At 54.7% G+C, this 23687-nt stretch overlaps 25 non-coding genes across 25 annotated transcripts; all 25 read left to right on the top strand.

Annotated features, from left to right (window-relative positions):
• Window positions 1-387: 387 nt before the first annotated feature.
• On the top strand, window positions 388-506 carry LOC126159727 (5S ribosomal RNA). The gene has a single exon (XR_007534572.1). It is a non-coding gene; the product is annotated as a 5S ribosomal RNA (ribosomal RNA).
• An 846-nt stretch (window positions 507-1352) lies between these two features.
• On the top strand, window positions 1353-1471 carry LOC126159514 (5S ribosomal RNA). The gene has a single exon (XR_007534372.1). It is a non-coding gene; the product is annotated as a 5S ribosomal RNA (ribosomal RNA).
• Window positions 1472-2296: 825 nt separating this feature from the next.
• On the top strand, window positions 2297-2415 carry LOC126159726 (5S ribosomal RNA). Its single transcript, XR_007534571.1, has one exon. It is a non-coding gene; the product is annotated as a 5S ribosomal RNA (ribosomal RNA).
• Window positions 2416-3259: 844 nt separating this feature from the next.
• Window positions 3260-3378, top strand: LOC126159725 (5S ribosomal RNA). The gene has a single exon (XR_007534570.1). It is a non-coding gene; the product is annotated as a 5S ribosomal RNA (ribosomal RNA).
• An 846-nt stretch (window positions 3379-4224) lies between these two features.
• Window positions 4225-4343, top strand: LOC126159512 (5S ribosomal RNA). The gene has a single exon (XR_007534371.1). It is a non-coding gene; the product is annotated as a 5S ribosomal RNA (ribosomal RNA).
• Window positions 4344-5188: 845 nt separating this feature from the next.
• On the top strand, window positions 5189-5307 carry LOC126159511 (5S ribosomal RNA). The gene has a single exon (XR_007534370.1). It is a non-coding gene; the product is annotated as a 5S ribosomal RNA (ribosomal RNA).
• An 847-nt stretch (window positions 5308-6154) lies between these two features.
• LOC126159510 (5S ribosomal RNA) lies at window positions 6155-6273 on the top strand. Its single transcript, XR_007534369.1, has one exon. It is a non-coding gene; the product is annotated as a 5S ribosomal RNA (ribosomal RNA).
• Window positions 6274-7109: 836 nt separating this feature from the next.
• On the top strand, window positions 7110-7228 carry LOC126159509 (5S ribosomal RNA). The gene has a single exon (XR_007534368.1). It is a non-coding gene; the product is annotated as a 5S ribosomal RNA (ribosomal RNA).
• Window positions 7229-8076: 848 nt separating this feature from the next.
• On the top strand, window positions 8077-8195 carry LOC126159508 (5S ribosomal RNA). The gene has a single exon (XR_007534367.1). It is a non-coding gene; the product is annotated as a 5S ribosomal RNA (ribosomal RNA).
• An 832-nt stretch (window positions 8196-9027) lies between these two features.
• LOC126159507 (5S ribosomal RNA) lies at window positions 9028-9146 on the top strand. Its single transcript, XR_007534366.1, has one exon. It is a non-coding gene; the product is annotated as a 5S ribosomal RNA (ribosomal RNA).
• An 848-nt stretch (window positions 9147-9994) lies between these two features.
• On the top strand, window positions 9995-10113 carry LOC126159505 (5S ribosomal RNA). Its single transcript, XR_007534364.1, has one exon. It is a non-coding gene; the product is annotated as a 5S ribosomal RNA (ribosomal RNA).
• An 841-nt stretch (window positions 10114-10954) lies between these two features.
• On the top strand, window positions 10955-11073 carry LOC126159756 (5S ribosomal RNA). The gene has a single exon (XR_007534599.1). It is a non-coding gene; the product is annotated as a 5S ribosomal RNA (ribosomal RNA).
• An 841-nt stretch (window positions 11074-11914) lies between these two features.
• On the top strand, window positions 11915-12033 carry LOC126159504 (5S ribosomal RNA). The gene has a single exon (XR_007534363.1). It is a non-coding gene; the product is annotated as a 5S ribosomal RNA (ribosomal RNA).
• Window positions 12034-12869: 836 nt separating this feature from the next.
• LOC126159503 (5S ribosomal RNA) lies at window positions 12870-12988 on the top strand. The gene has a single exon (XR_007534362.1). It is a non-coding gene; the product is annotated as a 5S ribosomal RNA (ribosomal RNA).
• An 847-nt stretch (window positions 12989-13835) lies between these two features.
• On the top strand, window positions 13836-13954 carry LOC126159502 (5S ribosomal RNA). Its single transcript, XR_007534361.1, has one exon. It is a non-coding gene; the product is annotated as a 5S ribosomal RNA (ribosomal RNA).
• Window positions 13955-14786: 832 nt separating this feature from the next.
• Window positions 14787-14905, top strand: LOC126159506 (5S ribosomal RNA). Its single transcript, XR_007534365.1, has one exon. It is a non-coding gene; the product is annotated as a 5S ribosomal RNA (ribosomal RNA).
• An 849-nt stretch (window positions 14906-15754) lies between these two features.
• Window positions 15755-15873, top strand: LOC126159501 (5S ribosomal RNA). The gene has a single exon (XR_007534360.1). It is a non-coding gene; the product is annotated as a 5S ribosomal RNA (ribosomal RNA).
• Window positions 15874-16705: 832 nt separating this feature from the next.
• Window positions 16706-16824, top strand: LOC126159494 (5S ribosomal RNA). The gene has a single exon (XR_007534354.1). It is a non-coding gene; the product is annotated as a 5S ribosomal RNA (ribosomal RNA).
• An 844-nt stretch (window positions 16825-17668) lies between these two features.
• LOC126159722 (5S ribosomal RNA) lies at window positions 17669-17787 on the top strand. Its single transcript, XR_007534567.1, has one exon. It is a non-coding gene; the product is annotated as a 5S ribosomal RNA (ribosomal RNA).
• Window positions 17788-18631: 844 nt separating this feature from the next.
• Window positions 18632-18750, top strand: LOC126159500 (5S ribosomal RNA). The gene has a single exon (XR_007534359.1). It is a non-coding gene; the product is annotated as a 5S ribosomal RNA (ribosomal RNA).
• Window positions 18751-19582: 832 nt separating this feature from the next.
• LOC126159483 (5S ribosomal RNA) lies at window positions 19583-19701 on the top strand. Its single transcript, XR_007534343.1, has one exon. It is a non-coding gene; the product is annotated as a 5S ribosomal RNA (ribosomal RNA).
• An 846-nt stretch (window positions 19702-20547) lies between these two features.
• Window positions 20548-20666, top strand: LOC126159499 (5S ribosomal RNA). Its single transcript, XR_007534358.1, has one exon. It is a non-coding gene; the product is annotated as a 5S ribosomal RNA (ribosomal RNA).
• An 832-nt stretch (window positions 20667-21498) lies between these two features.
• On the top strand, window positions 21499-21617 carry LOC126159471 (5S ribosomal RNA). Its single transcript, XR_007534332.1, has one exon. It is a non-coding gene; the product is annotated as a 5S ribosomal RNA (ribosomal RNA).
• Window positions 21618-22463: 846 nt separating this feature from the next.
• Window positions 22464-22582, top strand: LOC126159498 (5S ribosomal RNA). The gene has a single exon (XR_007534357.1). It is a non-coding gene; the product is annotated as a 5S ribosomal RNA (ribosomal RNA).
• An 832-nt stretch (window positions 22583-23414) lies between these two features.
• On the top strand, window positions 23415-23533 carry LOC126159459 (5S ribosomal RNA). The gene has a single exon (XR_007534321.1). It is a non-coding gene; the product is annotated as a 5S ribosomal RNA (ribosomal RNA).
• The last annotated feature ends 154 nt before the right edge of the window (window positions 23534-23687 follow it).

The following is a 23687-nucleotide window of genomic DNA, read 5'->3' as shown; positions in this document are numbered from 1 at the left end:
GTGAGGCGAGGCGAGGCGAGGCGTGGCGAGGCGAGGAAGCCCACATCGCTACCAGTGGGCCCTCCAGCACGACACTGCCACACCCCGCACAGGCCCTCCGCTGAACACCAGGGACAAGATGCGTCCTCCGCTAGTGTCGAAGGCTGCACGCGCCCAGCGAATGACAGGGGGTGCAACGAGCAGCAGTGCGTCTAACACACGCGGCGGTGCGCCCGCCAATTCGGCCGTCACTCTGCTGGGACGCCGGGCGTGCCTCCCCGCGCCGTCCTCGAGGAACTGGCGGTTGCGGAAGGAAGCGCTTTCGTCAAATGCGGCCGAAAACTAACATTTTGTGTGTTGGGAGAAAAGCCGAACGCGAATTCTGCCGTGCTCCTACATTAGATGAGCGCCAACGGCCATACCATGATGAATACACCGGTTCTCGTCCGATCACCGAAGTTAAGCAACATCGGGCTCGGCTAGTACTTGGATGGGTGACCGCCTGGGAAACCCGGGTGCTGTTGGCTCCCTTACTGTTTTTTTTTTTTTTTGTTATGTCGCCAGCCCAATTTTAAAACTACCTTTCTGTTGTGACAAAGATGCTTCCTTAAGCCTTTTAAACTACTGTAATGGAACGAAAATGCAGTAATTAACTCAGTTTGAGGGAGAATGTGCTAACCAAGTTTGCCAAGAAGACTTTGAAAACGACAAAACACTACGAATCGGCAGGTGATTTCTGAAATACGTCACCGCCTATTGTTGTGTAGGAGTGTAGAGTTCCAAATTTGATTTGTAACCACGAACTTATTCCTTAGTCGTCTCGTCTCGTCTCGTCCCGCAGACGTTTGTCGTGCTTGCGCTGTCATATGGACTACGACCCGAGCGGCAGCGAGCGGCAGTCGAGCAAAGTCGGGACAAGTCGGGACGGGGACAGGGACAGGGATAGGAATGGTGCGAATGCACTGCAAACTACGCAGACACCTGGTGTGAGGCGAGGCGAGGCGAGGCGTGGCGAGGCGAGGAAGCCCACATCGCTACCAGTGGGCCCTCCAGCACGACACTGCCACACCCCGCACAGGCCCTCCGCTGAACACCAGGGACAAGATGCGTCCTCCGCTAGTGTCGAAGGCTGCACGCGCCCAGCGAATGACAGGGGGTGCAACGAGCAGCAGTGCGTCTAACACACGCGGCGGTGCGCCCGCCAATTCGGCCGTCACTCTGCTGGGACGCCGGGCGTGCCTCCCCGCGCCGTCCTCGAGGAACTGGCGGTTGCGGAAGGAAGCGCTTTCGTCAAATGCGGCCGAAAACTAACATTTTGTGTGTTGGGAGAAAAGCCGAACGCGAATTCTGCCGTGCTCCTACATTAGATGAGCGCCAACGGCCATACCATGATGAATACACCGGTTCTCGTCCGATCACCGAAGTTAAGCATCATCGGGCTCGGCTAGTACTTGGATGGGTGACCGCCTGGGAAACCCGGGTGCTGTTGGCTCCCTTACTGTTTTTTTTTTTTTTTGTTATGTCGCCAGCCCAATTTTCAAACTACCTTTCTGTTGTGACAAAGATGCTTCCTTAAGCCTTTTAAACTACTGTAATGGAACGAAAATGCAGTAATTAACTCAGTTTGAGGGAGAATGTGCTAACCAAGTTTGCCAAGAAGACTTTGAAAACGACAAAACACTACGAATCGGCAGGTGATTTCTGAAATACGTCACCGCCTATTGTTGTGTAGGAGTGTAGAGTTCCAAATTTGATTTGTAACCACGAACTTATTCCTTAGTCGTCTCGTCTCGTCTCGTCCCGCAGACGTTTGTCGTGCTTGCGCTGTCATATGGACTACGACCCGAGCGGCAGCGAGCGGCAGTCGAGCAAAGACAGGGACAGGGATAGGAATGGTGCGAATGCACTGCAAACTACGCAGACACCTGGTGTGAGGCGAGGCGAGGCGAGGCGTGGCGAGGCGAGGAAGCCCACATCGCTACCAGTGGGCCCTCCAGCACGACACTGCCACACCCCGCACAGGCCCTCCGCTGAACACCAGGGACAAGATGCGTCCTCCGCTAGTGTCGAAGGCTGCACGCGCCCAGCGAATGACAGGGGGTGCAACGAGCAGCAGTGCGTCTAACACACGCGGCGGTGCGCCCGCCAATTCGGCCGTCACTCTGCTGGGACGCCGGGCGTGCCTCCCCGCGCCGTCCTCGAGGAACTGGCGGTTGCGGAAGGAAGCGCTTTCGTCAAATGCGGCCGAAAACTAACATTTTGTGTGTTGGGAGAAAAGCCGAACGCGAATTCTGCCGTGCTCCTACATTAGATGAGCGCCAACGGCCATACCATGATGAATACACCGGTTCTCGTCCGATCACCGAAGTTAAGCAACATCGGGCTCGGCTAGTACTTGGATGGGTGACCGCCTGGGAAACCCGGGTGCTGTTGGCTCCCTTACTGTTTTTTTTTTTTTGTTATGTCGCCAGCCCAATTTTCAAACTACCTTTCTGTTGTGACAAAGATGCTTCCTTAAGCCTTTTAAACTACTGTAATGGAACGAAAATGCAGTAATTAACTCAGTTTGAGGGAGAATGTGCTAACCAAGTTTGCCAAGAAGACTTTGAAAACGACAAAACACTACGAATCGGCAGGTGATTTCTGAAATACGTCACCGCCTATTGTTGTGTAGGAGTGTAGAGTTCCAAATTTGATTTGTAACCACGAACTTATTCCTTAGTCGTCTCGTCTCGTCTCGTCCCGCAGACGTTTGTCGTGCTTGCGCTGTCATATGGACTACGACCCGAGCGGCAGCGAGCGGCAGTCGAGCAAAGTCGGGACAAGTCGGGACGGGGACAGGGACAGGGATAGGAATGGTGCGAATGCACTGCAAACTACGCAGACACCTGGTGTGAGGCGAGGCGAGGCGAGGCGTGGCGAGGCGAGGAAGCCCACATCGCTACCAGTGGGCCCTCCAGCACGACACTGCCACACCCCGCACAGGCCCTCCGCTGAACACCAGGGACAAGATGCGTCCTCCGCTAGTGTCGAAGGCTGCACGCGCCCAGCGAATGACAGGGGGTGCAACGAGCAGCAGTGCGTCTAACACACGCGGCGGTGCGCCCGCCAATTCGGCCGTCACTCTGCTGGGACGCCGGGCGTGCCTCCCCGCGCCGTCCTCGAGGAACTGGCGGTTGCGGAAGGAAGCGCTTTCGTCAAATGCGGCCGAAAACTAACATTTTGTGTGTTGGGAGAAAAGCCGAACGCGAATTCTGCCGTGCTCCTACATTAGATGAGCGCCAACGGCCATACCATGATGAATACACCGGTTCTCGTCCGATCACCGAAGTTAAGCAACATCGGGCTCGGCTAGTACTTGGATGGGTGACCGCCTGGGAAACCCGGGTGCTGTTGGCTCCCTTACTGTTTTTTTTTTTTTTTGTTATGTCGCCAGCCCAATTTTCAAACTACCTTTCTGTTGTGACAAAGATGCTTCCTTAAGCCTTTTAAACTACTGTAATGGAACGAAAATGCAGTAATTAACTCAGTTTGAGGGAGAATGTGCTAACCAAGTTTGCCAAGAAGACTTTGAAAACGACAAAACACTACGAATCGGCAGGTGATTTCTGAAATACGTCACCGCCTATTGTTGTGTAGGAGTGTAGAGTTCCAAATTTGATTTGTAACCACGAACTTATTCCTTAGTCGTCTCGTCTCGTCTCGTCCCGCAGACGTTTGTCGTGCTTGCGCTGTCATATGGACTACGACCCGAGCGGCAGCGAGCGGCAGTCGAGCAAAGTCGGGACAAGTCGGGACGGGGACAGGGACAGGGATAGGAATGGTGCGAATGCACTGCAAACTACGCAGACACCTGGTGTGAGGCGAGGCGAGGCGAGGCGTGGCGAGGCGAGGAAGCCCACATCGCTACCAGTGGGCCCTCCAGCACGACACTGCCACACCCCGCACAGGCCCTCCGCTGAACACCAGGGACAAGATGCGTCCTCCGCTAGTGTCGAAGGCTGCACGCGCCCAGCGAATGACAGGGGGTGCAACGAGCAGCAGTGCGTCTAACACACGCGGCGGTGCGCCCGCCAATTCGGCCGTCACTCTGCTGGGACGCCGGGCGTGCCTCCCCGCGCCGTCCTCGAGGAACTGGCGGTTGCGGAAGGAAGCGCTTTCGTCAAATGCGGCCGAAAACTAACATTTTGTGTGTTGGGAGAAAAGCCGAACGCGAATTCTGCCGTGCTCCTACATTAGATGAGCGCCAACGGCCATACCATGATGAATACACCGGTTCTCGTCCGATCACCGAAGTTAAGCATCATCGGGCTCGGCTAGTACTTGGATGGGTGACCGCCTGGGAAACCCGGGTGCTGTTGGCTCCCTTACTGTTTTTTTTTTTTTTGTTATGTCGCCAGCCCAATTTTCAAACTACCTTTCTGTTGTGACAAAGATGCTTCCTTAAGCCTTTTAAACTACTGTAATGGAACGAAAATGCAGTAATTAACTCAGTTTGAGGGAGAATGTGCTAACCAAGTTTGCCAAGAAGACTTTGAAAACGACAAAACACTACGAATCGGCAGGTGATTTCTGAAATACGTCACCGCCTATTGTTGTGTAGGAGTGTAGAGTTCCAAATTTGATTTGTAACCACGAACTTATTCCTTAGTCGTCTCGTCTCGTCTCGTCCCGCAGACGTTTGTCGTGCTTGCGCTGTCATATGGACTACGACCCGAGCGGCAGCGAGCGGCAGTCGAGCAAAGTCGGGACAAGTCGGGACGGGGACAGGGACAGGGATAGGAATGGTGCGAATGCACTGCAAACTACGCAGACACCTGGTGTGAGGCGAGGCGAGGCGAGGCGTGGCGAGGCGAGGAAGCCCACATCGCTACCAGTGGGCCCTCCAGCACGACACTGCCACACCCCGCACAGGCCCTCCGCTGAACACCAGGGACAAGATGCGTCCTCCGCTAGTGTCGAAGGCTGCACGCGCCCAGCGAATGACAGGGGGTGCAACGAGCAGCAGTGCGTCTAACACACGCGGCGGTGCGCCCGCCAATTCGGCCGTCACTCTGCTGGGACGCCGGGCGTGCCTCCCCGCGCCGTCCTCGAGGAACTGGCGGTTGCGGAAGGAAGCGCTTTCGTCAAATGCGGCCGAAAACTAACATTTTGTGTGTTGGGAGAAAAGCCGAACGCGAATTCTGCCGTGCTCCTACATTAGATGAGCGCCAACGGCCATACCATGATGAATACACCGGTTCTCGTCCGATCACCGAAGTTAAGCATCATCGGGCTCGGCTAGTACTTGGATGGGTGACCGCCTGGGAAACCCGGGTGCTGTTGGCTCCCTTACTGTTTTTTTTTTTTTTTTGTTATGTCGCCAGCCCAATTTTCAAACTACCTTTCTGTTGTGACAAAGATGCTTCCTTAAGCCTTTTAAACTACTGTAATGGAACGAAAATGCAGTAATTAACTCAGTTTGAGGGAGAATGTGCTAACCAAGTTTGCCAAGAAGACTTTGAAAACGACAAAACACTACGAATCGGCAGGTGATTTCTGAAATACGTCACCGCCTATTGTTGTGTAGGAGTGTAGAGTTCCAAATTTGATTTGTAACCACGAACTTATTCCTTAGTCGTCTCGTCTCGTCTCGTCCCGCAGACGTTTGTCGTGCTTGCGCTGTCATATGGACTACGACCCGAGCGGCAGCGAGCGGCAGTCGAGCAAAGTCGGGACAAGTCGGGACGGGGACAGGGACAGGGATAGGAATGGTGCGAATGCACTGCAAACTACGCAGACACCTGGTGTGAGGCGAGGCGAGGCGAGGCGTGGCGAGGCGAGGAAGCCCACATCGCTACCAGTGGGCCCTCCAGCACGACACTGCCACACCCCGCACAGGCCCTCCGCTGAACACCAGGGACAAGATGCGTCCTCCGCTAGTGTCGAAGGCTGCACGCGCCCAGCGAATGACAGGGGGTGCAACGAGCAGCAGTGCGTCTAACACACGCGGCGGTGCGCCCGCCAATTCGGCCGTCACTCTGCTGGGACGCCGGGCGTGCCTCCCCGCGCCGTCCTCGAGGAACTGGCGGTTGCGGAAGGAAGCGCTTTCGTCAAATGCGGCCGAAAACTAACATTTTGTGTGTTGGGAGAAAAGCCGAACGCGAATTCTGCCGTGCTCCTACATTAGATGAGCGCCAACGGCCATACCATGATGAATACACCGGTTCTCGTCCGATCACCGAAGTTAAGCATCATCGGGCTCGGCTAGTACTTGGATGGGTGACCGCCTGGGAAACCCGGGTGCTGTTGGCTCCCTTACTGTTTTTTTTTTTTTTGTTATGTCGCCAGCCCAATTTTCAAACTACCTTTCTGTTGTGACAAAGATGCTTCCTTAAGCCTTTTAAACTACTGTAATGGAACGAAAATGCAGTAATTAACTCAGTTTGAGGGAGAATGTGCTAACCAAGTTTGCCAAGAAGACTTTGAAAACGACAAAACACTACGAATCGGCAGGTGATTTCTGAAATACGTCACCGCCTATTGTTGTGTAGGAGTGTAGAGTTCCAAATTTGATTTGTAACCACGAACTTATTCCTTAGTCGTCTCGTCTCGTCTCGTCCCGCAGACGTTTGTCGTGCTTGCGCTGTCATATGGACTACGACCCGAGCGGCAGCGAGCGGCAGTCGAGCAAAGTCGGGACAAGTCGGGACGGGGACAGGGACAGGGATAGGAATGGTGCGAATGCACTGCAAACTTACGCAGACACCTGGTGTGAGGCGAGGCGAGGCGAGGCGAGGAAGCCCACATCGCTACCAGTGGGCCCTCCAGCACGACACTGCCACACCCCGCACAGGCCCTCCGCTGAACACCAGGGACAAGATGCGTCCTCCGCTAGTGTCGAAGGCTGCACGCGCCCAGCAAATGACAGGGGGTGCAACGAGCAGCAGTGCGTCTAACACACGCGGCGGTGCGCCCGCCAATTCGGCCGTCACTCTGCTGGGACGCCGGGCGTGCCTCCCCGCGCCGTCCTCGAGGAACTGGCGGTTGCGGAAGGAAGCGCTTTCGTCAAATGCGGCCGAAAACTAACATTTTGTGTGTTGGGAGAAAAGCCGAACGCGAATTCTGCCGTGCTCCTACATTAGATGAGCGCCAACGGCCATACCATGATGAATACACCGGTTCTCGTCCGATCACCGAAGTTAAGCATCATCGGGCTCGGCTAGTACTTGGATGGGTGACCGCCTGGGAAACCCGGGTGCTGTTGGCTCCCTTACTGTTTTTTTTTTTTGTTATGTCGCCAGCCCAATTTTCAAACTACCTTTCTGTTGTGACAAAGATGCTTCCTTAAGCCTTTTAAACTACTGTAATGGAACGAAAATGCAGTAATTAACTCAGTTTGAGGGAGAATGTGCTAACCAAGTTTGCCAAGAAGACTTTGAAAACGACAAAACACTACGAATCGGCAGGTGATTTCTGAAATACGTCACCGCCTATTGTTGTGTAGGTGTGTTGAGTTCCAAATTTGATTTGTAACCACGAACTTATTCCTTAGTCGTCTCGTCTCGTCTCGTCTCGTCCCGCAGACGTTTGTCGTGCTTGCGCTGTCATATGGACCACGACCCGAGCGGCAGCGAGCGGCAGTCGAGCAAAGTCGGGACAAGTCGGGACGGGGACAGGGACAGGGATAGGAATGGTGCGAATGCACTGCAAACTACGCAGACACCTGGTGTGAGGCGAGGCGAGGCGAGGCGTGGCGAGGCGAGGAAGCCCACATCGCTACCAGTGGGCCCTCCAGCACGACACTGCCACACCCCGCACAGGCCCTCCGCTGAACACCAGGGACAAGATGCGTCCTCCGCTAGTGTCGAAGGCTGCACGCGCCCAGCGAATGACAGGGGGTGCAACGAGCAGCAGTGCGTCTAACACACGCGGCGGTGCGCCCGCCAATTCGGCCGTCACTCTGCTGGGACGCCGGGCGTGCCTCCCCGCGCCGTCCTCGAGGAACTGGCGGTTGCGGAAGGAAGCGCTTTCGTCAAATGCGGCCGAAAACTAACATTTTGTGTGTTGGGAGAAAAGCCGAACGCGAATTCTGCCGTGGTCCTACATTAGATGAGCGCCAACGGCCATACCATGATGAATACACCGGTTCTCGTCCGATCACCGAAGTTAAGCATCATCGGGCTCGGCTAGTACTTGGATGGGTGACCGCCTGGGAAACCCGGGTGCTGTTGGCTCCCTTACTGTTTTTTTTTTGTTATGTCGCCAGCCCAATTTTCAAACTACCTTTCTGTTGTGACAAAGATGCTTCCTTAAGCCTTTTAAACTACTGTAATGGAACGAAAATGCAGTAATTAACTCAGTTTGAGGGAGAATGTGCTAACCAAGTTTGCCAAAAAGACTTTGAAAACGTCAAAACAGTACGAATCGGCAGGTGATTTCTGAAATACGTCACCGCCTATTGTTGTGTAGGAGTGTAGAGTTCCAAATTTGATTTGTAACCACGAACTTATTCCTTAGTCGTCTCGTCTCGTCTCGTCCCGCAGACGTTTGTCGTGCTTGCGCTGTCATATGGACTACGACCCGAGCGGCAGCGAGCGGCAGTCGAGCAAAGTCGGGACAAGTCGGGACGGGGACAGGGACAGGGATAGGAATGGTGCGAATGCACTGCAAACTTACGCAGACACCTGGTGTGAGGCGAGGCGAGGCGAGGCGAGGAAGCCCACATCGCTACCAGTGGGCCCTCCAGCACGACACTGCCACACCCCGCACAGGCCCTCCGCTGAACACCAGGGACAAGATGCGTCCTCCGCTAGTGTCGAAGGCTGCACGCGCCCAGCAAATGACAGGGGGTGCAACGAGCAGCAGTGCGTCTAACACACGCGGCGGTGCGCCCGCCAATTCGGCCGTCACTCTGCTGGGACGCCGGGCGTGCCTCCCCGCGCCGTCCTCGAGGAACTGGCGGTTGCGGAAGGAAGCGCTTTCGTCAAATGCGGCCGAAAACTAACATTTTGTGTGTTGGGAGAAAAGCCGAACGCGAATTCTGCCGTGCTCCTACATTAGATGAGCGCCAACGGCCATACCATGATGAATACACCGGTTCTCGTCCGATCACCGAAGTTAAGCATCATCGGGCTCGGCTAGTACTTGGATGGGTGACCGCCTGGGAAACCCGGGTGCTGTTGGCTCCCTTACTGTTTTTTTTTTTTGTTATGTCGCCAGCCCAATTTTCAAACTACCTTTCTGTTGTGACAAAGATGCTTCCTTAAGCCTTTTAAACTACTGTAATGGAACGAAAATGCAGTAATTAACTCAGTTTGAGGGAGAATGTGCTAACCAAGTTTGCCAAGAAGACTTTGAAAACGACAAAACACTACGAATCGGCAGGTGATTTCTGAAATACGTCACCGCCTATTGTTGTGTAGGTGTGTTGAGTTCCAAATTTGATTTGTAACCACGAACTTATTCCTTAGTCGTCTCGTCTCGTCTCGTCTCGTCCCGCAGACGTTTGTCGTGCTTGCGCTGTCATATGGACCACGACCCGAGCGGCAGCGAGCGGCAGTCGAGCAAAGTCGGGACAAGTCGGGACGGGGACAGGGACAGGGATAGGAATGGTGCGAATGCACTGCAAACTACGCAGACACCTGGTGTGAGGCGAGGCGAGGCGAGGCGTGGCGAGGCGAGGAAGCCCACATCGCTACCAGTGGGCCCTCCAGCACGACACTGCCACACCCCGCACAGGCCCTCCGCTGAACACCAGGGACAAGATGCGTCCTCCGCTAGTGTCGAAGGCTGCACGCGCCCAGCGAATGACAGGGGGTGCAACGAGCAGCAGTGCGTCTAACACACGCGGCGGTGCGCCCGCCAATTCGGCCGTCACTCTGCTGGGACGCCGGGCGTGCCTCCCCGCGCCGTCCTCGAGGAACTGGCGGTTGCGGAAGGAAGCGCTTTCGTCAAATGCGGCCGAAAACTAACATTTTGTGTGTTGGGAGAAAAGCCGAACGCGAATTCTGCCGTGGTCCTACATTAGATGAGCGCCAACGGCCATACCATGATGAATACACCGGTTCTCGTCCGATCACCGAAGTTAAGCATCATCGGGCTCGGCTAGTACTTGGATGGGTGACCGCCTGGGAAACCCGGGTGCTGTTGGCTCCCTTACTGTTTTTTTTTTGTTATGTCGCCAGCCCAATTTTCAAACTACCTTTCTGTTGTGACAAAGATGCTTCCTTAAGCCTTTTAAACTACTGTAATGGAACGAAAATGCAGTAATTAACTCAGTTTGAGGGAGAATGTGCTAACCAAGTTTGCCAAAAAGACTTTGAAAACGTCAAAACAGTACGAATCGGCAGGTGATTTCTGAAATACGTCACCGCCTATTGTTGTGTAGGAGTGTAGAGTTCCAAATTTGATTTGTAACCACGAATTTATTCCTTAGTCGTCTCGTCTCGTCTCGTCCCGCAGACGTTTGTCGTGCTTGCGCTGTCATATGGACTACGACCCGAGCGGCAGCGAGCGGCAGTCGAGCAAAGTCGGGACAAGTCGGGACGGGGACAGGGACAGGGATAGGAATGGTGCGAATGCACTGCAAACTACGCAGACACCTGGTGTGAGGCGAGGCGAGGCGAGGCGTGGCGAGGCGAGGAAGCCCACATCGCTACCAGTGGGCCCTCCAGCACGACACTGCCACACCCCGCACAGGCCCTCCGCTGAACACCAGGGACAAGATGCGTCCTCCGCTAGTGTCGAAGGCTGCACGCGCCCAGCGAATGACAGGGGGTGCAACGAGCAGCAGTGCGTCTAACACACGCGGCGGTGCGCCCGCCAATTCGGCCGTCACTCTGCTGGGACGCCGGGCGTGCCTCCCCGCGCCGTCCTCGAGGAACTGGCGGTTGCGGAAGGAAGCGCTTTCGTCAAATGCGGCCGAAAACTAACATTTTGTGTGTTGGGAGAAAAGCCGAACGCGAATTCTGCCGTGCTCCTACATTAGATGAGCGCCAACGGCCATACCATGATGAATACACCGGTTCTCGTCCGATCACTGAAGTTAAGCATCATCGGGCTCGGCTAGTTCTTGGATGGGTGACCGCCTGGGAAACCCGGGTGCTGTTGGCTCCCTTACTGTTTTTTTTTTTGTTATGTCGCCAGCCCAATTTTCAAACTACCTTTCTGTTGTGACAAAGATGCTTCCTTAAGCCTTTTAAACTACTGTAATGGAACGAAAATGCAGTAATTAACTCAGTTTGAGGGAGAATGTGCTCTAAAGTTTGCCAAGAAGACTTTGAAAACGACAAAACACTACGAATCGGCAGGTGATTTCTGAAATACGTCACCGCCTATTGTTGTGTAGGAGTGTAGAGTTCCAAATTTGATTTGTAACCACGAACTTATTCCTTAGTCGTCTCGTCTCGTCTCGTCCCGCAGACGTTTGTCGTGCTTGCGCTGTCATATGGACTACGACCCGAGCGGCAGCGAGCGGCAGTCGAGCAAAGTCGGGACAAGTCGGGACGGGGACAGGGACAGGGATAGGAATGGTGCGAATGCACTGCAAACTACGCAGACACCTGGTGTGAGGCGAGGCGAGGCGAGGCGTGGCGAGGCGAGGAAGCCCACATCGCTACCAGTGGGCCCTCCAGCACGACACTGCCACACCCCGCACAGGCCCTCCGCTGAACACCAGGGACAAGATGCGTCCTCCGCTAGTGTCGAAGGCTGCACGCGCCCAGCGAATGACAGGGGGTGCAACGAGCAGCAGTGCGTCTAACACACGCGGCGGTGCGCCCGCCAATTCGGCCGTCACTCTGCTGGGACGCCGGGCGTGCCTCCCCGCGCCGTCCTCGAGGAACTGGCGGTTGCGGAAGGAAGCGCTTTCGTCAAATGCGGCCGAAAACTAACATTTTGTGTGTTGGGAGAAAAGCCGAACGCGAATTCTGCCGAGCTCCTACATTAGATGAGCGCCAACGGCCATACCATGATGAATACACCGGTTCTCGTCCGATCACCGAAGTTAAGCATCATCGGGCTCGGCTAGTACTTGGATGGGTGACCGCCTGGGAAACCCGGGTGCTGTTGGCTCCCTTACTGTTTTTTTTTCTTTTGTTATGTCGCCAGCCCAATTTTCAAACTACCTTTCTGTTGTGACAAAGATGCTTCCTTAAGCCTTTTAAACTACTGTAATGGAACGAAAATGCAGTAATTAACTCAGTTTGAGGGAGAATGTGCTAACCAAGTTTGCCAAGAAGACTTTGAAAACGACAAAACACTACGAATCGGCAGGTGATTTCTGAAATACGTCACCGCCTATTGTTGTGTAGGAGTGTAGAGTTCCAAATTTGATTTGTAACCACGAACTTATTCCTTAGTCGTCTCGTCTCGTCTCGTCCCGCAGACGTTTGTCGTGCTTGCGCTGTCATATGGACTACGACCCGAGCGGCAGCGAGCGGCAGTCGAGCAAAGTCGGGACAATTCGGGACGGGGACAGGGACAGGGATAGGAATGGTGCGAATGCACTGCAAACTTACGCAGACACCTGGTGTGAGGCGAGGCGAGGCGAGGCGAGGAAGCCCACATCGCTACCAGTGGGCCCTCCAGCACGACACTGCCACACCCCGCACAGGCCCTCCGCTGAACACCAGGGACAAGATGCGTCCTCCGCTAGTGTCGAAGGCTGCACGCGCCCAGCGAATGACAGGGGGTGCAACGAGCAGCAGTGCGTCTAACACACGCGGCGGTGCGCCCGCCAATTCGGCCGTCACTCTGCTGGGACGCCGGGCGTGCCTCCCCGCGCCGTCCTCGAGGAACTGGCGGTTGCGGAAGGAAGCGCTTTCGTCAAATGCGGCCGAAAACTAACATTTTGTGTGTTGGGAGAAAAGCCGAACGCGAATTCTGCCGTGCTCCTACATTAGATGAGCGCCAACGGCCATACCATGATGAATACACCGGTTCTCGTCCGATCACCGAAGTTAAGCATCATCGGGCTCGGCTAGTACTTGGATGGGTGACCGCCTGGGAAACCCGGGTGCTGTTGGCTCCCTTACTGTTTTTTTTTTTGTTATGTCGCCAGCCCAATTTTCAAACTACCTTTCTGTTGTGACAAAGATGCTTCCTTAAGCCTTTTAAACTACTGTAATGGAACGAAAATGCAGTAATTAACTCAGTTTGAGGGAGAATGTGCTAACCAAGTTTGCCAAGAAGACTTTGAAAACGACAAAACACTACGAATCGACAGGTGATTTCTGAAATACGTCACCGCCTATTGTTGTGTAGGTGTGTTGAGTTCCAAATTTGATTTGTAACCACGAACTTATTCCTTAGTCGTCTCGTCTCGTCTCGTCTCGTCCCGCAGACGTTTGTCGTGCTTGCGCTGTCATATGGACCACGACCCGAGCGGCAGCGAGCGGCAGTCGAGCAAAGTCGGGACAAGTCGGGACGGGGACAGGGACAGGGATAGGAATGGTGCGAATGCACTGCAAACTACGCAGACACCTGGTGTGAGGCGAGGCGAGGCGAGGCGTGGCGAGGCGAGGAAGCCCACATCGCTACCAGTGGGCCCTCCAGCACGACACTGCCACACCCCGCACAGGCCCTCCGCTGAACACCAGGGACAAGATGCGTCCTCCGCTAGTGTCGAAGGCTGCACGCGCCCAGCGAATGACAGGGGGTGCAACGAGCAACAGTGCGTCTAACACACGCGGCGGTGCGCCCGCCAATTCGGCCGTCACTCTGCTGGGACGCCGGGCGTGCCTCCCCGCGCCGTCCTCGAGGAACTGGCGGTTGCGGAAGGAAGCGCTTTCGTCAAATGCGGCCGAAAACTAACATTTTGTGTGTTGGGAGAAAAGCCGAACGCGAATTCTGCCGTGGTCCTACATTAGATGAGCGCCAACGGCCATACCATGATGAATACACCGGTTCTCGTCCGATCACCGAAGTTAAGCATCATCGGGCTCGGCTAGTACTTGGATGGGTGACCGCCTGGGAAACCCGGGTGCTGTTGGCTCCCTTCCTGTTTTTTTTTTGTTATGTCGCCAGCCCAATTTTCAAACTACCTTTCTGTTGTGACAAAGATGCTTCCTTAAGCCTTTTAAACTACTGTAATGGAACGAAAATGCAGTAATTAACTCAGTTTGAGGGAGAATGTGCTAACCAAGTTTGCCAAAAAGACTTTGAAAACGTCAAAACAGTACGAATCGGCAGGTGATTTCTGAAATACGTCACCGCCTATTGTTGTGTAGGAGTGTAGAGTTCCAAATTTGATTTGTAACCACGAATTTATTCCTTAGTCGTCTCGTCTCGTCTCGTCCCGCAGACGTTTGTCGTGCTTGCGCTGTCATATGGACTACGACCCGAGCGGCAGCGAGCGGCAGTCGAGCAAAGTCGGGACAAGTCGGGACGGGGACAGGGACAGGGATAGGAATGGTGCGAATGCACTGCAAACTTACGCAGACACCTGGTGTGAGGCGAGGCGAGGCGAGGCGAGGAAGCCCACATCGCTACCAGTGGGCCCTCCAGCACGACACTGCCACACCCCGCACAGGCCCTCCGCTGAACACCAGGGACAAGATGCGTCCTCCGCTAGTGTCGAAGGCTGCACGCGCCCAGCGAATGACAGGGGGTGCAACGAGCAGCAGTGCGTCTAACACACGCGGCGGTGCGCCCGCCAATTCGGCCGTCACTCTGCTGGGACGCCGGGCGCGCCTCCCCGCGCCGTCCTCGAGGAACTGGCGGTTGCGGAAGGAAGCGCTTTCGTCAAATGCGGCCGAAAACTAACATTTTGTGTGTTGGGAGAAAAGCCGAACGCGAATTCTGCCGTGCTCCTACATTAGATGAGCGCCAACGGCCATACCATGATGAATACACCGGTTCTCGTCCGATCACCGAAGTTAAGCATCATCGGGCCCGGCTAGTACTTGGATGGGTGACCGCCTGGGAAACCCGGGTGCTGTTGGCTCCCTTACTGTTTTTTTTTTTTTGTTATGTCGCCAGCCCAATTTTCAAACTACCTTTCTGTTGTGACAAAGATGCTTCCTTAAGCCTTTTAAACTACTGTAATGGAACGAAAATGCAGTAATTAACTCAGTTTGAGGGAGAATGTGCTAACCAAGTTTGCCAAGAAGACTTTGAAAACGACAAAACACTACGAATCGGCAGGTGATTTCTGAAATACGTCACCGCCTATTGTTGTGTAGGTGTGTTGAGTTCCAAATTTGATTTGTAACCACGAACTTATTCCTTAGTCGTCTCGTCTCGTCTCGTCTCGTCCCGCAGACGTTTGTCGTGCTTGCGCTGTCATATGGACCACGACCCGAGCGGCAGCGAGCGGCAGTCGAGCAAAGTCGGGACAAGTCGGGACGGGGACAGGGACAGGGATAGGAATGGTGCGAATGCACTGCAAACTACGCAGACACCTGGTGTGAGGCGAGGCGAGGCGAGGCGTGGCGAGGCGAGGAAGCCCACATCGCTACCAGTGGGCCCTCCAGCACGACACTGCCACACCCCGCACAGGCCCTCCGCTGAACACCAGGGACAAGATGCGTCCTCCGCTAGTGTCGAAGGCTGCACGCGCCCAGCGAATGACAGGGGGTGCAACGAGCAGCAGTGCGTCTAACACACGCGGCGGTGCGCCCGCCAATTCGGCCGTCACTCTGCTGGGACGCCGGGCGTGCCTCCCCGCGCCGTCCTCGAGGAACTGGCGGTTGCGGAAGGAAGCGCTTTCGTCAAATGCGGCCGAAAACTAACATTTTGTGTGTTGGGAGAAAAGCCGAACGCGAATTCTGCCGTGCTCCTACATTAGATGAGCGCCAACGGCCATACCATGATGAATACACCGGTTCTCGTCCGATCACCGAAGTTAAGCATCATCGGGCTCGGCTAGTACTTGGATGGGTGACCGCCTGGGAAACCCGGGTGCTGTTGGCTCCCTTCCTGTTTTTTTTTTGTTATGTCGCCAGCCCAATTTTCAAACTACCTTTCTGTTGTGACAAAGATGCTTCCTTAAGCCTTTTAAACTACTGTAATGGAACGAAAATGCAGTAATTAACTCAGTTTGAGGGAGAATGTGCTAACCAAGTTTGCCAAAAAGACTTTGAAAACGTCAAAACAGTACGAATCGGCAGGTGATTTCTGAAATACGTCACCGCCTATTGTTGTGTAGGAGTGTAGAGTTCCAAATTTGATTTGTAACCACGAATTTATTCCTTAGTCGTCTCGTCTCGTCTCGTCCCGCAGACGTTTGTCGTGCTTGCGCTGTCATATGGACTACGACCCGAGCGGCAGCGAGCGGCAGTCGAGCAAAGTCGGGACAAGTCGGGACGGGGACAGGGACAGGGATAGGAATGGTGCGAATGCACTGCAAACTTACGCAGACACCTGGTGTGAGGCGAGGCGAGGCGAGGCGAGGAAGCCCACATCGCTACCAGTGGGCCCTCCAGCACGACACTGCCACACCCCGCACAGGCCCTCCGCTGAACACCAGGGACAAGATGCGTCCTCCGCTAGTGTCGAAGGCTGCACGCGCCCAGCGAATGACAGGGGGTGCAACGAGCAGCAGTGCGTCTAACACACGCGGCGGTGCGCCCGCCAATTCGGCCGTCACTCTGCTGGGACGCCGGGCGCGCCTCCCCGCGCCGTCCTCGAGGAACTGGCGGTTGCGGAAGGAAGCGCTTTCGTCAAATGCGGCCGAAAACTAACATTTTGTGTGTTGGGAGAAAAGCCGAACGCGAATTCTGCCGTGCTCCTACATTAGATGAGCGCCAACGGCCATACCATGATGAATACACCGGTTCTCGTCCGATCACCGAAGTTAAGCATCATCGGGCCCGGCTAGTACTTGGATGGGTGACCGCCTGGGAAACCCGGGTGCTGTTGGCTCCCTTACTGTTTTTTTTTTTTTGTTATGTCGCCAGCCCAATTTTCAAACTACCTTTCTGTTGTGACAAAGATGCTTCCTTAAGCCTTTTAAACTACTGTAATGGAACGAAAATGCAGTAATTAACTCAGTTTGAGGGAGAATGTGCTAACCAAGTTTGCCAAGAAGACTTTGAAAACGACAAAACACTACGAATCGGCAGGTGATTTCTGAAATACGTCACCGCCTATTGTTGTGTAGGTGTGTTGAGTTCCAAATTTGATTTGTAACCACGAACTTATTCCTTAGTCGTCTCGTCTCGTCTCGTCCCGCAGACGTTTGTCGTGCTTGCGCTGTCATATGGACCACGACCCGAGCGGCAGCGAGCGGCAGTCGAGCAAAGTCGGGACAAGTCGGGACGGGGACAGGGACAGGGATAGGAATGGTGCGAATGCACTGCAAACTACGCAGACACCTGGTGTGAGGCGAGGCGAGGCGAGGCGTGGCGAGGCGAGGAAGCCCACATCGCTACCAGTGGGCCCTCCAGCACGACACTGCCACACCCCGCACAGGCCCTCCGCTGAACACCAGGGACAAGATGCGTCCTCCGCTAGTGTCGAAGGCTGCACGCGCCCAGCGAATGACAGGGGGTGCAACGAGCAGCAGTGCGTCTAACACACGCGGCGGTGCGCCCGCCAATTCGGCCGTCACTCTGCTGGGACGCCGGGCGTGCCTCCCCGCGCCGTCCTCGAGGAACTGGCGGTTGCGGAAGGAAGCGCTTTCGTCAAATGCGGCCGAAAACTAACATTTTGTGTGTTGGGAGAAAAGCCGAACGCGAATTCTGCCGTGCTCCTACATTAGATGAGCGCCAACGGCCATACCATGATGAATACACCGGTTCTCGTCCGATCACCGAAGTTAAGCATCATCGGGCCCGGCTAGTACTTGGATGGGTGACCGCCTGGGAAACCCGGGTGCTTTTGGCTCCCTTACTGTTTTTTTTTTTTTGTTATGTCGCCAGCCCAATTTTCAAACTACCTTTCTGTTGTGACAAAGATGCTTCCTTAAGCCTTTTAAACTACTGTAATGGAACGAAAATGCAGTAATTAACTCAGTTTGAGGGAGAATGTGCTAACCAAGTTTGCCAAGAAGACTTTGAAAACGACAAAACACTACGAATCGGCAGGTGATTTCTGAAATACGTCACCGCCTATTGTTGTGTAGGTGTGTTGAGTTCCAAATTTGATTTGTAACCACGAACTTATTCCTTAGTCGTCTCGTCTCGTCTCGTCCCGCAGACGTTTGTCGTGCTTGCGCTGTCATATGGACCACGACCCGAGCGGCAGCGAGCGGCAGTCGAGCAAAGTCGGGACAAGTCGGGACGGGGACAGGGACAGGGATAGGAATGGTGCGAATGCACTGCAAACTACGCAGACACCTGGTGTGAGGCGAGGCGAGGCGAGGCGTGGCGAGGCGAGGAAGCCCACATCGCTACCAGTGGGCCCTCCAGCACGACACTGCCACACCCCGCACAGGCCCTCCGCTGAACACCAGGGACAAGATGCGTCCTCCGCTAGTGTCGAAGGCTGCACGCGCCCAGCGAATGACAGGGGGTGCAACGAGCAGCAGTGCGTCTAACACACGCGGCGGTGCGCCCGCCAATTCGGCCGTCACTCTGCTGGGACGCCGGGCGTGCCTCCCCGCGCCGTCCTCGAGGAACTGGCGGTTGCGGAAGGAAGCGCTTTCGTCAAATGCGGCCGAAAACTAACATTTTGTGTGTTGGGAGAAAAGCCGAACGCGAATTCTGCCGTGCTCCTACATTAGATGAGCGCCAACGGCCATACCATGATGAATACACCGGTTCTCGTCCGATCACCGAAGTTAAGCATCATCGGGCTCGGCTAGTACTTGGATGGGTGACCGCCTGGGAAACCCGGGTGCTGTTGGCTCCCTTCCTGTTTTTTTTTTGTTATGTCGCCAGCCCAATTTTCAAACTACCTTTCTGTTGTGACAAAGATGCTTCCTTAAGCCTTTTAAACTACTGTAATGGAACGAAAATGCAGTAATTAACTCAGTTTGAGGGAGAATGTGCTAACCAAGTTTGCCAAAAAGACTTTGAAAACGTCAAAACAGTACGAATCGGCAGGTGATTTCTGAAATACGTCACCGCCTATTGTTGTGTAGGAGTGTAGAGTTCCAAATTTGATTTGTAACCACGAATTTATTCCTTAGTCGTCTCGTCTCGTCTCGTCCCGCAGACGTTTGTCGTGCTTGCGCTGTCATATGGACTACGACCCGAGCGGCAGCGAGCGGCAGTCGAGCAAAGTCGGGACAAGTCGGGACGGGGACAGGGACAGGGATAGGAATGGTGCGAATGCACTGCAAACTTACGCAGACACCTGGTGTGAGGCGAGGCGAGGCGAGGCGAGGAAGCCCACATCGCTACCAGTGGGCCCTCCAGCACGACACTGCCACACCCCGCACAGGCCCTCCGCTGAACACCAGGGACAAGATGCGTCCTCCGCTAGTGTCGAAGGCTGCACGCGCCCAGCGAATGACAGGGGGTGCAACGAGCAGCAGTGCGTCTAACACACGCGGCGGTGCGCCCGCCAATTCGGCCGTCACTCTGCTGGGACGCCGGGCGCGCCTCCCCGCGCCGTCCTCGAGGAACTGGCGGTTGCGGAAGGAAGCGCTTTCGTCAAATGCGGCCGAAAACTAACATTTTGTGTGTTGGGAGAAAAGCCGAACGCGAATTCTGCCGTGCTCCTACATTAGATGAGCGCCAACGGCCATACCATGATGAATACACCGGTTCTCGTCCGATCACCGAAGTTAAGCATCATCGGGCCCGGCTAGTACTTGGATGGGTGACCGCCTGGGAAACCCGGGTGCTGTTGGCTCCCTTACTGTTTTTTTTTTGTTATGTCGCCAGCCCAATTTTCAAACTACCTTTCTGTTGTGACAAAGATGCTTCCTTAAGCCTTTTAAACTACTGTAATGGAACGAAAATGCAGTAATTAACTCAGTTTGAGGGAGAATGTGCTAACCAAGTTTGCCAAGAAGACTTTGAAAACGACAAAACACTACGAATCGGCAGGTGATTTCTGAAATACGTCACCGCCTATTGTTGTGTAGGTGTGTTGAGTTCCAAATTTGATTTGTAACCACGAACTTATTCCTTAGTCGTCTCGTCTCGTCTCGTCTCGTCCCGCAGACGTTTGTCGTGCTTGCGCTGTCATATGGACCACGACCCGAGCGGCAGCGAGCGGCAGTCGAGCAAAGTCGGGACAAGTCGGGACGGGGACAGGGACAGGGATAGGAATGGTGCGAATGCACTGCAAACTACGCAGACACCTGGTGTGAGGCGAGGCGAGGCGAGGCGTGGCGAGGCGAGGAAGCCCACATCGCTACCAGTGGGCCCTCCAGCACGACACTGCCACACCCCGCACAGGCCCTCCGCTGAACACCAGGGACAAGATGCGTCCTCCGCTAGTGTCGAAGGCTGCACGCGCCCAGCGAATGACAGGGGGTGCAACGAGCAGCAGTGCGTCTAACACACGCGGCGGTGCGCCCGCCAATTCGGCCGTCACTCTGCTGGGACGCCGGGCGTGCCTCCCCGCGCCGTCCTCGAGGAACTGGCGGTTGCGGAAGGAAGCGCTTTCGTCAAATGCGGCCGAAAACTAACATTTTGTGTGTTGGGAGAAAAGCCGAACGCGAATTCTGCCGTGGTCCTACATTAGATGAGCGCCAACGGCCATACCATGATGAATACACCGGTTCTCGTCCGATCACCGAAGTTAAGCATCATCGGGCTCGGCTAGTACTTGGATGGGTGACCGCCTGGGAAACCCGGGTGCTGTTGGCTCCCTTCCTGTTTTTTTTTTGTTATGTCGCCAGCCCAATTTTCAAACTACCTTTCTGTTGTGACAAAGAAGCTTCCTTAAGCCTTTTAAACTACTGTAATGGAACGAAAATGCAGTAATTAACTCAGTTTGAGGGAGAATGTGCTAACCAAGTTTGCCAAAAAGACTTTGAAAACGTCAAAACAGTACGAATCGGCAGGTGATTTCTGAAATACGTCACCGCCTATTGTTGTGTAGGAGTGTAGAGTTCCAAATTTGATTTGTAACCACGAATTTATTCCTTAGTCGTCTCGTCTCGTCTCGTCCCGCAGACGTTTGTCGTGCTTGCGCTGTCATATGGACTACGACCCGAGCGGCAGCGAGCGGCAGTCGAGCAAAGTCGGGACAAGTCGGGACGGGGACAGGGACAGGGATAGGAATGGTGCGAATGCACTGCAAACTTACGCAGACACCTGGTGTGAGGCGAGGCGAGGCGAGGCGAGGAAGCCCACATCGCTACCAGTGGGCCCTCCAGCACGACACTGCCACACCCCGCACAGGCCCTCCGCTGAACACCAGGGACAAGATGCGTCCTCCGCTAGTGTCGAAGGCTGCACGCGCCCAGCGAATGACAGGGGGTGCAACGAGCAGCAGTGCGTCTAACACACGCGGCGGTGCGCCCGCCAATTCGGCCGTCACTCTGCTGGGACGCCGGGCGCGCCTCCCCGCGCCGTCCTCGAGGAACTGGCGGTTGCGGAAGGAAGCGCTTTCGTCAAATGCGGCCGAAAACTAACATTTTGTGTGTTGGGAGAAAAGCCGAACGCGAATTCTGCCGTGCTCCTACATTAGATGAGCGCCAACGGCCATACCATGATGAATACACCGGTTCTCGTCCGATCACCGAAGTTAAGCATCATCGGGCCCGGCTAGTACTTGGATGGGTGACCGCCTGGGAAACCCGGGTGCTGTTGGCTCCCTTACTGTTTTTTTTTTGTTATGTCGCCAGCCCAATTTTCAAACTACCTTTCTGTTGTGACAAAGATGCTTCCTTAAGCCTTTTAAACTACTGTAATGGAACGAAAATGCAGTAATTAACTCAGTTTGAGGGAGAATGTGCTAACCAAGTTTGCCAAGAAGACTTTGAAAACGACAAAACACTACGAATCGGCAGGTGATTTCTGAAATACGTCACCGCCTATTGTTGTGTAGGTGTGTTGAGTTCCAAATTTGATTTGTAACCACGAACTTATTCCTTAGTCGTCTCGTCTCGTCTCGTCTCGTCCCGCAGACGTTTGTCGTGCTTGCGCTGTCATATGGACCACGACCCGAGCGGCAGCGAGCGGCAGTCGAGCAAAGTCGGGACAAGTCGGGACGGGGACAGGGACAGGGATAGGAATGGTGCGAATGCACTGCAAACTACGCAGACACCTGGTGTGAGGCGAGGCGAGGCGAGGCGTGGCGAGGCGAGGAAGCCCACATCGCTACCAGTGGGCCCTCCAGCACGACACTGCCACACCCCGCACAGGCCCTCCGCTGAACACCAGGGACAAGATGCGTCCTCCGCTAGTGTCGAAGGCTGCACGCGCCCAGCGAATGACAGGGGGTGCAACGAGCAGCAGTGCGTCTAACACACGCGGCGGTGCGCCCGCCAATTCGGCCGTCACTCTGCTGGGACGCCGGGCGTGCCTCCCCGCGCCGTCCTCGAGGAACTGGCGGTTGCGGAAGGAAGCGCTTTCGTCAAATGCGGCCGAAAACTAACATTTTGTGTGTTGGGAGAAAAGCCGAACGCGAATTCTGCCGTGGTCCTACATTAGATGAGCGCCAACGGCCATACCATGATGAATACACCGGTTCTCGTCCGATCACCGAAGTTAAGCATCATCGGGCTCGGCTAGTACTTGGATGGGTGACCGCCTGGGAAACCCGGGTGCTGTTGGCTCCCTTCCTGTTTTTTTTTTGTTATGTCGCCAGCCCAATTTTCAAACTACCTTTCTGTTGTGACAAAGAAGCTTCCTTAAGCCTTTTAAACTACTGTAATGGAACGAAAATGCAGTAATTAACTCAGTTTGAGGGAGAATGTGCTAACCAAGTTTGCCAAAAAGACTTTGAAAACGTCAAAACAGTACGAATCGGCAGGTGATTTCTGAAATACGTCACCGCCTATTGTTGTGTAGGAGTGTAGAGTTCCAAATTTGATTTGTAACCACGAATTTATTCCTTAGTCGTCTCGTCTCGTCTCGTCCCGCAGACGTTTGTCGTGCTTGCGCTGTCATATGGACTACGACCCGAGCGGCAGCGAGCGGCAGTCGAGCAAAGTCGGGACAAGTCGGGACGGGGACAGGGACAGGGATAGGAATGGTGCGAATGCACTGCAAACTTACGCAGACACCTGGTGTGAGGCGAGGCGAGGCGAGGCGAGGAAGCCCACATCGCTACCAGTGGGCCCTCCAGCACGACACTGCCACACCCCGCACAGGCCCTCCGCTGAACACCAGGGACAAGATGCGTCCTCCGCTAGTGTCGAAGGCTGCACGCGCCCAGCGAATGACAGGGGGTGCAACGAGCAGCAGTGCGTCTAACACACGCGGCGGTGCGCCCGCCAATTCGGCCGTCACTCTGCTGGGACGCCGGGCGCGCCTCCCCGCGCCGTCCTCGAGGAACTGGCGGTTGCGGAAGGAAGCGCTTTCGTCAAATGCGGCCGAAAACTAACATTTTGTGTGTTGGGAGAAAAGCCGAACGCGAATTCTGCCGTGCTCCTACATTAGATGAGCGCCAACGGCCATACCATGATGAATACACCGGTTCTCGTCCGATCACCGAAGTTAAGCATCATCGGGCCCGGCTAGTACTTGGATGGGTGACCGCCTGGGAAACCCGGGTGCTGTTGGCTCCCTTACTGTTTTTTTTTTTGTTATGTCGCCAGCCCAATTTTCAAACTACCTTTCTGTTGTGACAAAGATGCTTCCTTAAGCCTTTTAAACTACTGTAATGGAACGAAAATGCAGTAATTAACTCAGTTTGAGGGAGAATGTGCTAACCAAGTT

Source organism: Schistocerca cancellata, unplaced genomic scaffold (assembly GCF_023864275.1).
Source record: "Schistocerca cancellata isolate TAMUIC-IGC-003103 unplaced genomic scaffold, iqSchCanc2.1 HiC_scaffold_1144, whole genome shotgun sequence".
Classification (NCBI taxonomy): domain Eukaryota; kingdom Metazoa; phylum Arthropoda; class Insecta; order Orthoptera; family Acrididae; genus Schistocerca; species Schistocerca cancellata.
Note: the sequence above shows the minus strand (reverse complement) of the source record. Positions and strands in the feature narration are given on the sequence as shown.